A 10000-nucleotide genomic window follows, 5' to 3' on the forward strand; every position below is an offset into this window, starting at 1 on the left:
GGACACGGGTCCTCGTGGTATGAATGGCATGCCCCCCTCTCCCCCACCGCCTTGTGGCATGCCGTGGGCGCGTGTCCTCCGTGGCACGTATTCTGCGGCTCGATCTTTTCTACGTCGTCGCCTATGTGTGCACGGGGTGCTCTTCACGTGGATGCTTGCCCTTCGTGTTAGAAATGGCACGCGACGGCGGCATTCAATCTTTTGTGCGTCGCCTCCATGTGCGCGGGGTTTAGGGTTCGCGTTTAGTCGCGTCCTCCGTGGCATGAGCGGCATGGCATGCCGCCATGCCTCGCTCTTGGGCTCTCTCGTGCCACTTTCCGAGTATACAAGAGCTCTTTGGAATTCCTTTGTGTTTGTGGTGCGGTCACACCAGCGCTAATACACCGGATCCCATCAGAACTCCGCAGTTAAGCGCGCTTGGGCCAGAACAGTACTGGGATGGGTGACCTCCCGGGAAGTCCTGGTGCTGCACCCTTTTGCATGCTTGTTTCGAGACCGTGGCATGGAAATCCCCTCGGATCACGTCTCGACTCTCCAACGCTGACATCGTGGTAGGAAACCCCCTCGCCTTGCCATGACGCGGCGCCTCCTCTCCTCGTCGCGATTGTCTTTGCGTACGTCGTGCCTGGCCCCTCCCTCTGCCTCGCTCTCACGTGATACCCCCTCCTCAAGATGCGAGGTATTTTGGGAGCGGAGGGTGTGCCATGTTGTGGGGGGGTTCGGTGGAGCGGGGTTTTTCCGAGGAGGGAGGGCGTGCCATGTTGCGCGGGCGGGTTGTTGGAGCGGGGATTTCTGAGGAGGGAGGGTGTGCCATGTCGCGGGGGGGTGCCATGTCGTGGGGGGGTTTCTTGAGGAGGTCCGTCGGGGGGTGGAAGGTTCCGTGTCGCGGGAGGGGGTCGTGTGCAGTGGGGTGTGTGTGCCGTGTCATTGCGGAGCGCGATTTCTAAAGAGGGAGGGTGTGCCATGTCGTGGGGGGGTGAGGTGACGTGCCGTGGGTCGAGCGGGGTTTTTGGAGGTGGGGTGCGCGGGGGATACGCCGCGTCGTCGGGGGGTGCGGTGGGGTGGAGGGTGCGCCGTGTCGTGGGGGGGTGACGCGGGGTGGGCTGGGTCGAGCGGGGTTTTTGGAGGCGTGGCGGGGTCGTGTCGATGGAGCGGGGTTTTTCGAGGTGGGGTGCGGGGGGGATGCGCCGCGTCGAGGGGGGGTGCGGTGGGGTGTGCCGTGACGCGGGGTGGGGTGGTGTGGATGCAGCGGGTTTTCCGAGGTGGGGTGCGCGGGGGCGTCGTGGGGGGGTGACGCGGGGTGGGGTGGGTCGAGCGGGGTTTTCGGAGGCGTGGAGGGAGCGGGGTTTTTCGAGGTGGGGTGCGGGGGGGGCGTCGTGGGGGGGTGCGGTGGGGTGGGGGGGTGCGCCGTGTCGTGGGGGGTGACGCGGGGTGGGGTGGGTCGAGCGGGGTTTTCGGAGGCGTGGCGGGGTGCTGTGGAGGGAGCGGGGTTTTTCGAGGTGGGGTGCGGGGGTGCGCCGTGTCGTGGGGGGGGTGACGCGGGGTGGGGTGGGTCGAGCGGGGTTTTCGGAGGCGTGGAGGGAGCGGGGTTTTTCGAGGTGGGTGCGGGGGGGGCGTTGTGGGGGGGTGCGCCGTGTCGTGGCGGGTGACGCGGGGTGGGGTGGGTCGAGCGGGGTTTTCGGAGGCGTGGCGGGGTGCTGTGGAGGGAGCGGGGTTTTTCGAGGTGGGGTGCGGGGGGGCGTCGTGGGGGGGTGCGCCGTGTGGTGGGGGGGTGACGCGGGGTGGGGTGGGTCGAGCGGGGTTTTTGGAGGAGAGGTGGGGTGCTGTGGATGGAGCGCGGTCTTTCGAGGTGGGGTGGGGGGGGGGGGCGTCGTGGGGGGGTGCGGTGGGGTGGGGGGTGCGCCGTGACGCGGGGTGGGGTGGGTCGAGCGCGGTTTTTTGGAGGCGTGGCGGGGTGGTGTGGAGGGAGCGGGGTTTTTCGAGGTGGGGTGCGGGGGGGGCGTCGTGGGGGGGTGCGCCGTGTCATGGGGGAGTGACGCGGGGTTGGGGTGGTCAAGCGGGGTTTTTGGAGGAGAGGTGGGGTTTTTGGAGGAGAGGTGGGGTGCTGTGGAGGGAGCGGGGTTTTTCGAGGTGGAGTGCGGGGGGGCGTCGTGGGGGGGTGACGCGGGGTGGGGGTGGTCGAGCGGGGTTTTTGGAGGAGAGGTGGGGTGCTGTGGAGGGAGCGCGGTTTTTCGAGCTGGGGTGCGGGGGGGCGTCGTGGGGGGGTGCGGTGGGGTGGGGGGGTGCGCCGTGTCGTGGGGGAGTGACGCGGGGTTGGGGTGGTCAAGCGGGGTTTTTGGAGGAGAGGTGGGGTGCTGTGGAGGGAGCGGGGTTTTTCGAGGTGGGGTGCGGGGGGGCGTCCTGGGGGGTGACGCGGGGTGGGGGTGGTCGAGCGGGGTTTTTGGAGGAGAGGTGGGGTGCTGTGGAGGGAGCGCGGTTTTTCGAGGTGGGGTGCGGGGGGGCGTCGTGGGGGGGTGCGGTGGGGTGGGGGGGTGCGCCGTGTCGTGGGGGGTGACGCGGGGTGGGGTGGGTCGAGCGGGGTTTTCGGAGGCGTGGCGGGGTGCTGTGGAGGGAGCGGGGTTTTTCGAGGTGGGGTGCGGGGGTGCGCCGTGTCGTGGGGGGGGTGACGCGGGGTGGGGTGGGTCGAGCGGGGTGGGGTGGGTCGAGCGGGGTTTTTGGAGGAGAGGTGGGGTGCTGTGGAGGGAGCGGGGTTTTTCGAGGTGGGGTGCGGGGGGGCGTCCTGGGGGGTGACGCGGGGTGGGGGTGGTCGAGCGGGGTTTTTGGAGGAGAGGTGGGGTGCTGTGGAGGGAGCGCGGTTTTCCGAGGTGGGGTGCGGGGGGGCGTCGTGGGGGGGTGCGCCGTGTCGTGGGGGGGTGCGCCGTGTCGTGGGGGAGTGACGCGGGGTTGGGGTGGTCAAGCGGGGTTTTTGGAGGAGAGGTGGGGTGCTGTGGAGGGAGCGGGGTTTTTCGAGGTGGGGTGCGGGGGGGCGTCCTGGGGGGTGACGCGGGGTGGGGGTGGTCGAGCGGGGTTTTTGGAGGAGAGGTGGGGTGCTGTGGAGGGAGCGCGGTTTTCCGAGGTGGGGTGCGGGGGGGCGTCGTGGGGGGGTGCGCCGTGTCGTGGGGGGGAGACGCGGGGTGGGGTGGGTCGAGCGGGGTTTTCGGAGGCGTGGTGGTGTGGCGTGGAGGGAGCGGGGTTTTTCGAGGTGGGGTGCGGGGGGGGGCGTCGTGGGGGGGTGCGGTGGGGTGGGGGGGTGCGCCGTGTCGTGGGGGGGTGACGCGGGGTGGGGTGGGTCGAGCGGGGTTTTTTGAGGTGGGGTGCGGGGGGGGGGGGGGGGATATGCGCCGCGTCGTGGGGGGGTGCGCCGTGTCCTGGGGGAGTGACGCGGGGTTGGGTGGGTCGAGTGGGGTTTTTCGAGGTGGGGTGCGGGGGGGGGGGATATGCGCCGCGTCGTGGGGGGGTGCGGTGGGGTGTGGGGGGTGTGCCGTGTCGTGGGGGGCTGACGCGAGGTGGGGTGGGTCGAGCGGGGTTTTCGGAGGAGTGGTGGGGTGGTATGGAGGGAGCGGGGTTTTTCGAGGTGGGGTGCGGGGCGTCGTCGTTGGGGGGTGCGGTGGGGTGGGGGGTGCGCCGTGTCGTGGGGGGGAGACGCGGGGTGGGGTGGGTCGAGCGGGGTTTTCGGAGGCGTGGTGGTGTGGCGTGGATGGAGCGGGGTTTTTCGAGGTGGGGTGCGGGGGGGGGCGTCGTGGGGGGGTGCGGTGGGGTGGGGGGGTGCGCCGTGTCGTGGGGGGGTGACGCGGGGTTGGGTGGGTCGAGCGGGGTTTTTCGAGGTGGGGTGCGGGGGGGCGTCGTGGGGGGGTGCGGTGGGGTGGGGGGGTGCGCCGTGTCCTGAGGGAGTGACGCGGGGTTGGGTGGGTCGAGCGGGGTTTTTCGAGGTGGGGTGCGGGGGGGGGGGGGGGGGATATGCGCCGCGTCGTGGGGGGGTGCGGTGGGGTGTGGGGGGTGTGCCGTGTCGTGGGGGGCTGACGCGAGGTGGGGTGGGTCGAGCGGGGTTTTCGGAGGAGTGGTGGGGTGGTATGGAGGGAGCGGGGTTTTTCGAGGTGGGGTGCGGGGCGTCGTCGTTGGGGGGTGCGGTGGGGTGGGGGGTGCGCCGTGTCGTGGGGGGGAGACGCGGGGTGGGGTGGGTCGAGCGGGGTTTTCGGAGGCGTGGTGGTGTGGCGTGGATGGAGCGGGGTTTTTCGAGGTGGGGTGCGGGGGGGGGCGTCGTGGGGGGGTGCGGTGGGGTGGGGGGGTGCGCCGTGTCGTGGGGGGGTGACGCGGGGTTGGGTGGGTCGAGCGGGGTTTTTCGAGGTGGGGTGCGGGGGGGCGTCGTGGGGGGGTGCGGTGGGGTGGGGGGGTGCGCCGTGTCCTGAGGGAGTGACGCGGGGTTGGGTGGGTCGAGCGGGGTTTTTCGAGGTGGGGTGCGGGGGGGGGGGGGGGGGATATGCGCCGCGTCGTGGGGGGGTGCGGTGGGGTGTGGGGGGTGTGCCGTGTCGTGGGGGGCTGACGCGAGGTGGGGTGGGTCGAGCGGGGTTTTCGGAGGCGTGGTGGGGTGGTATGGAGGGAGCGGGGTTTTTCGAGGTGGGGTGCGGGGCGGCGTCGTTGGGGGGTGCGGTGGGGTGGGGGGTGCGCCATGTCGTGGGGGGGTGACGCGGGGTGGGGTGGGTCGAGCAGGGTTTTCGGAGGCATTTGTGGTGTGGCGTGGAGGGAGCGGGGTTTTTCGAGGTGGGGTGCGGGGGGGGGGGGGCGTCGTGGGGGGGTGCGGTGGGGTGGGGGGGTGTGCCGTGTCATGGGGGTGGCGCGGGGTTGGGTTGGGTGGGGGAGTGACGAGGGGGGAAGGGGCGAAATTTGGAGGGGGGGGCGAATTTTTGGGGCGGGGGGGGGGAGGGGTGGGGTGGTGTGTGTTGAGGGGGGGGCGAAATTTCGAGGGGGGGAAGGGGAGGGGTGGTGTGGTGTGGTGTGGTGTGGTGTGTGTTGAGGGGGGGGGGGGATTTTTGAGGGGGGGGGGGGGAGGGGTGGTGTGGTGTGGTGTGTGTTGAGGGGGGGGGGGTGGTGTGTGTTGAGGGCGGGGGGGGGGGGGATTTTTTTGGGGGGGGGGAGGGGTGGTGTGGTGTGGGGTGGTGTGTGTTGAGGGGGGGGGGGCGAATTTTTGGGGGGGGGGGGGAGGGGTGGGGTAATGTGTGTTGAGGGGTGGGCGAAATTTGGAGGGGGGGAAGGGGAGGGGTGGTGTGGTGTGTGTTGAGGGGGGGGGGGGGGGATTTTTGAGAGGGGGGGGAGGGGTGGTGTGGTGTGTGTTGAGGGGGGGGGGGGAAAGGGTGGGGAGGTGTGTATTGAGGGGGGGGGCGAATTTTTGGGGGGGGGGGGGAGGGGTGGTGTGTGTTGGGGCCGGGGGGTGGGGGGCAAATTTTGGAGGGGGGGGGAGGGGTGGTGTGGTGTGGTGTGTGTTGAGGGGGGGGGGGAGAATTTTGGAGGAGAGGTGGGGTGGTGTGGGTGTGTTGAGGGGGGGGGGAGGGGTGGTGTGGTGTGTGTTGAGGGGGGGGCGGGGTGGTGTGGTGTGTGTTGAGGGGGGGGCGGGGAATTTTTGAGGGGGGGGAGCGGTTGTGTGGTGTGTGTTGGGGGGGGGGGTGGGGTGGTGTGTGTTGGGGGGGGGGGGGATTTTTGGGGGGGGGGGGGGGGAGGGGTGGTGTGGTGTGTGTTGAGGGGGGGGGGGGAAAGGGTGGGGAGGTGTGTATTGAGGGGGGGGGCGAATTTTTGGGAGGGGGGGGGAGGGGTGGTGTGTGTTGGGGCCGGGGGGTGGGGGGGCAAATTTTGGAGGGGGGGGGAGGGGTGGTGTGGTGTGGTGTGTGTTGAGGGGGGGGGGGGAGAATTTTGGAGGAGAGGTGGGGTGGTGTGGGTGTGTTGAGGGGGGGGGGAGGGGTGGTGTGGTGTGTGTTGAGGGGGGGGCGGGGTGGTGTGGTGTGTGTTGAGGGGGGGGCGGGGAATTTTTGAGGGGGGGGGAGCGGTTGTGTGGTGTGTGTTGGGGGGGGGGTTGGGGTGGTGTGTGTTGGGGGGGGGGGGGGGGGGGGATTTTTGGGGGGGGGGGGGAGGGGTGGTGTGGTGTGTGTTGAGGGGGGGGGGGAGGGGATTTTTGAGGGGGCGGGGAGGGGTGGTGTGGTGTTTGTTGAGGGGGGGGGGGGTGGGGAGGTGTGTATTGAGGGGGGGGGGGGGCGCGAATTTTTGGGGGGGGGTGGGAGGGGTGGTTTGTGTTGGGGGCGGGGGGGGGGGGGGGGGGGGAAATTTTGGAGGGGGGGAGGGGGTGTGTGGTGTGGTGTGTGTTGAGGGGGGTGGCCGAATTTTGGGGGGGGGGGGGGGGGGTGGGGTGGTGTGTGTTGGGGGGGGGGGCGAATTTTTTGGGGGCGGGGGGGGGGGAGGGGTGGGGTGGAGTGTGTTGAGGGGGGGGCGAAATTCGGAGGGGGGGAAGGGGACGGGTGGTGTGGTGTGTGTTGAGGGGGGGGGATTTTTGAGGGAGGGGGAGGGGTGGTGTGGTGTGGTGTGTGTTGAGGGGGGGGGGGGAATTTTTGAGGGGGGGGAGGCGTGGTGTGGGGTGGTGTGTGTTGAGGGGGGGGGCGAATTTTTGGGGGGGGAAGGGGCGAAATTTGGACGGGGGGGGGGGGGGGGGAGGGGTGGGGTGGTGTGTGTTGAGGGGAAGGCGAAATTTGGAGGGGGGAAGGGGAGGGTTGGTGTGGTGTGTGTTGAGGGGGGGGGGGGGGATTTTTGAGGGGTGGGGGGGGCGAATTTTGGAGGGGGGGGGAGGGGTGGTGTGTGTTGAGGGGGGGGCCAATTTTTTGGGGGGGGGGGCAAAATTTGGAGGGGGGGGGGGAGGGGTGGTGTGGTGTGGTGTGTGTTGGGGGGGGGGATTTTTGAGGGGGGGGGGGGGGAGGGGTGGTGTTTTGTGTGTTGAGGGGGGGGGGGGGGGGATTTTTGAGGGGGGGGGAGGGGTGGTGTGGTGTGTTTTGAGGGGGGGGGGGGGATGTGGTGGTGTGTGTTGGGGGGGGGGGGAAATTTTTGGGGGGGGGGAGGGGAGGTGTGGGGTGGTGTGTGTTGAGGGGGGTGGGGGGCGAATTTTGGAGGGGGGGGGAGGGGTGGTGTGGTGTGGTGTGTGTTGAGGGGGGGGCCAATTTTTTTGGGGGGGGGGGGGGGGGGCAAAATTTGGAGGGGGGGGGGGGAGGGGTGGTGTGGTGTGGTGTGTTTTGAGGGGGGGGGGGGAGGGGTGGTGTTTTGTGTGTTGAGGGGGGGGGGGGGGGGGGAATTTTTGAGGGGGGGGGGAGGGGTGGTGAGGTGTGTGTTGGGGGGGGGGATTTTTGGGGGGGGGAGGGGTGGTGTGGGGTGGTGTGTGTTGAGGGGGGTGGGGGGGGGAGGGGTGGTGTGGTGTGGTGTGTGTTGAGGGAGGGGGGGGGGGGGAATTTTTGGGGGGGAGAAGGGGCGAAATTTGGAGGGGGGGGGGGAGGGGTGGGGTGGTGTGTGTTGAGGGGGGGGCGAAATTTGGAGGGGGGGAAGGGGAGGGGTGGTGTGGTGTGGTGTGGTGTGTGTTGAGGGGGGGGGGGAAGGGTGGGGAGGTGTGTATTGAGGGGGGGGGGGGGGGCGAATTTTTGGGGGGGGGGGAGGGGTGGTGTGTGTTGGGGGCGGGGGGGGGGGGAAGGGTGGGGAGGTGTGTATTGAGGGGGGGGGGGCGAATTTTGGGGGGGGGGGGGGGGAGGGGTGGTGTGGTGTGGTGTGGTATGTGTTGAGGGGGGTGGCCAAATTTTTTGGGGGGGAGGGGTGGTGTGGTGTGTGTTGAGGGGGGGGGTGGGGTGGTGTGTGTTGAGGGGGGGGGGGGGGGGGCGAATTTTGGAGGGGGGGGGAGGGGTGGTGTGGTGTGGTGTGTGTTGAGGGGGGGGGGGAGGGGTGGTGTGGTGTGTGTTGGGGGGGGGGGGTGGGGTGGTGTGTGTTGAGGGGGGAGGGGTGGGAAATTTTTGGGGGGGGGGCGAATTTTGGAGGGGGGGGGGGGGAGCGGTGGTGTGGTGTGGTGTGTGTTGAGGGGGGGGCGAATTTTTGGGGCGGGGGGGGAGGGGTGTTGTGGTGTGTGTTGAGGGGGGGGGGGATTTTTGAGGGGGGGGGGAGGGGTGGTGTGGTGTGTGTTGAGGGGGGGGGTGGGGTGGTGTGTGTTGAGGGGGGGGGGGGGGGGGGGGGGGGCGAATTTTGGAGGGGGGGGGGGAGGGGTGGTGTGGTGTGGTGTGTGTTGAGGGGGGGGGCCAATTTTTTGGGGGGGGGGGCAAAATTTGGAGGGGGGGGGGGGGGATTTTTGAGGGGGGGGGAGGGGTGGTGTGGTGTGTGTTGAGGGGGGGGCGGGGAATTTTTGAGGGGGGGGGGAGGGGTTGTGTGGTGTGTGTTGTGGGGGGGGGGGTGGGGTGGTGTGTGTTGAGGGGGGCGGGGGGGGGATTTTTTTGGGGGGGGGGGGGAGGGGTGGTGTGGTGTGGTGTGTGTTGAGGGGGGGGGGGATTTTTGAGGGGGGGGGAGGGGTGGTGTGGTGTGTGTTGAGGGGGGGGCGGGGAATTTTTGAGGGGGGGGGAGGGGTTGTGTGGTGTGTGTTGTGGGGGGGGAGGGGGTGGGGTGGTGTGTGTTGAGGGGGGCGGGGGGGGATTTTTTGGGGGGGGGGGGGGGGAGGGGTGGTGTGGTGTGGTGTGTGTTGAGGGGGGGGGGGGATTTTTGAGGGGGGGGAGGGGTGGTGTGGTGTGTGTTGAGGGGGGGGCGGGGAATTTTTGAGGGGGGGGGAGGGGTTGTGTGGTGTGTGTTGTGGGGGGGGGGGGGTGGGGTGGTGTGTGTTGAGGGGGGCGGGGGGGTGATTTTTTGGGGGGGGGGGGGGGGGGGGAGGGGTGGTGTGGTGTGGTGTGTGTTGAGGGGGGGGGGGGATTTTTGAGGGGGGGGGAGGGGTGGTGTGGTGTTTGTTGAGGGGGGGGGGGGGGTGGGGAGGTGTGTATTGAGGGGGGGGGGGGCGCGAATTTTTGGGGGGGGGGGGGGGGGGGGCAAATTTTGGAGGGGGGGAGGGGGTGTGTGGTGTGGTGTGTGTTGAGGGGGGTGGCCGAATTTTTGGGGGGGGGGGGGGTGGGGTGGTGTGTGTTGGGGGGGGGGCGAATTTTTTGGGGGCGGGGGGGGGGGGAGGGGTGGGGTGGTGTGTGTTGAGGGGCGGGCGAAATTCGGAGGGGGGGAAGGGGAGGGGTGGTGTGGTGTGTGTTGAGGGGGGGGATTTTTGAGGGGGGGGGAGGGGTGGTGTGGTGTGGTGTGTGTTGAGGGGGGGGGGGGATTTTTGAGGGGGGGTGAGGCGTCGTGTGGGGTGGTGTGGTGTGGTGTGTGTTGAGGGGGGGGGGGGAATTTTTGGGGGGGGAAGGGGCGAAATTTGGACGGGGGGGGCGAATTTTTGGGGGGGGGGGAGGGGTGGGGTGGTGTGTGTTGAGGGGAAGGCGAAATTTGGAGGGGGGAAGGGGAGGGTTGGTGTGGTGTGGTGTGGTGTGTGTTGAGGTGGGGGGGGATTTTTGAGGGGGGGGGGGGGCGAATTTTGGAGGGGGGGGAGGGGTGGTGTGTGTTGAGGGGGGGGGCCAATTTTTTGGGGGGGGGGGGGGGCAAAATTTGGAGGGGGGGGGAGGTGTGGTGTGGTGTGGTGTGGTGTGTGTTGGGGGGGGGGGGGATTTTTGAGGGGGGGGGGGAGGGGTGGTGTTTTGTGTGTTGAGGGGGGGGGGGATTTTTGAGGGGGGGGGATGTGGTGGTGTGTGTTGAGGGGGGGGGGGAATTTTTGGGGGGGGGGGAGGGGAGGTGTGGGGTGGTGTGTGTTGAGGGGGGTGGGGGGTGAATTTTGGAGGGGGGGGAGGGGTGGTGTGGTGTGGTGTGTGTTGAGGGGGGGGGGCAAAATTTGGAG

The 10000-nt window shown here is 69.5% G+C and overlaps 1 non-coding gene across 1 annotated transcript; it reads left to right on the forward strand.

Moving 5' to 3' along the window:
* The first annotated feature begins 356 nt into the window (after positions 1-356).
* On the forward strand, positions 357-475 carry LOC148023697 (5S ribosomal RNA). The gene has a single exon (XR_015693991.1). It is a non-coding gene; the product is annotated as a 5S ribosomal RNA (ribosomal RNA).
* The last annotated feature ends 9525 nt before the right edge of the window (positions 476-10000 follow it).

This window comes from Lygodium microphyllum, chromosome 16 (genome assembly GCF_053477565.2).
Source record: "Lygodium microphyllum isolate KBCC chromosome 16, Lygodium_microphyllum_v1.1.10, whole genome shotgun sequence".
In the NCBI taxonomy this organism is placed as follows: domain Eukaryota; kingdom Viridiplantae; phylum Streptophyta; class Polypodiopsida; order Schizaeales; family Lygodiaceae; genus Lygodium; species Lygodium microphyllum.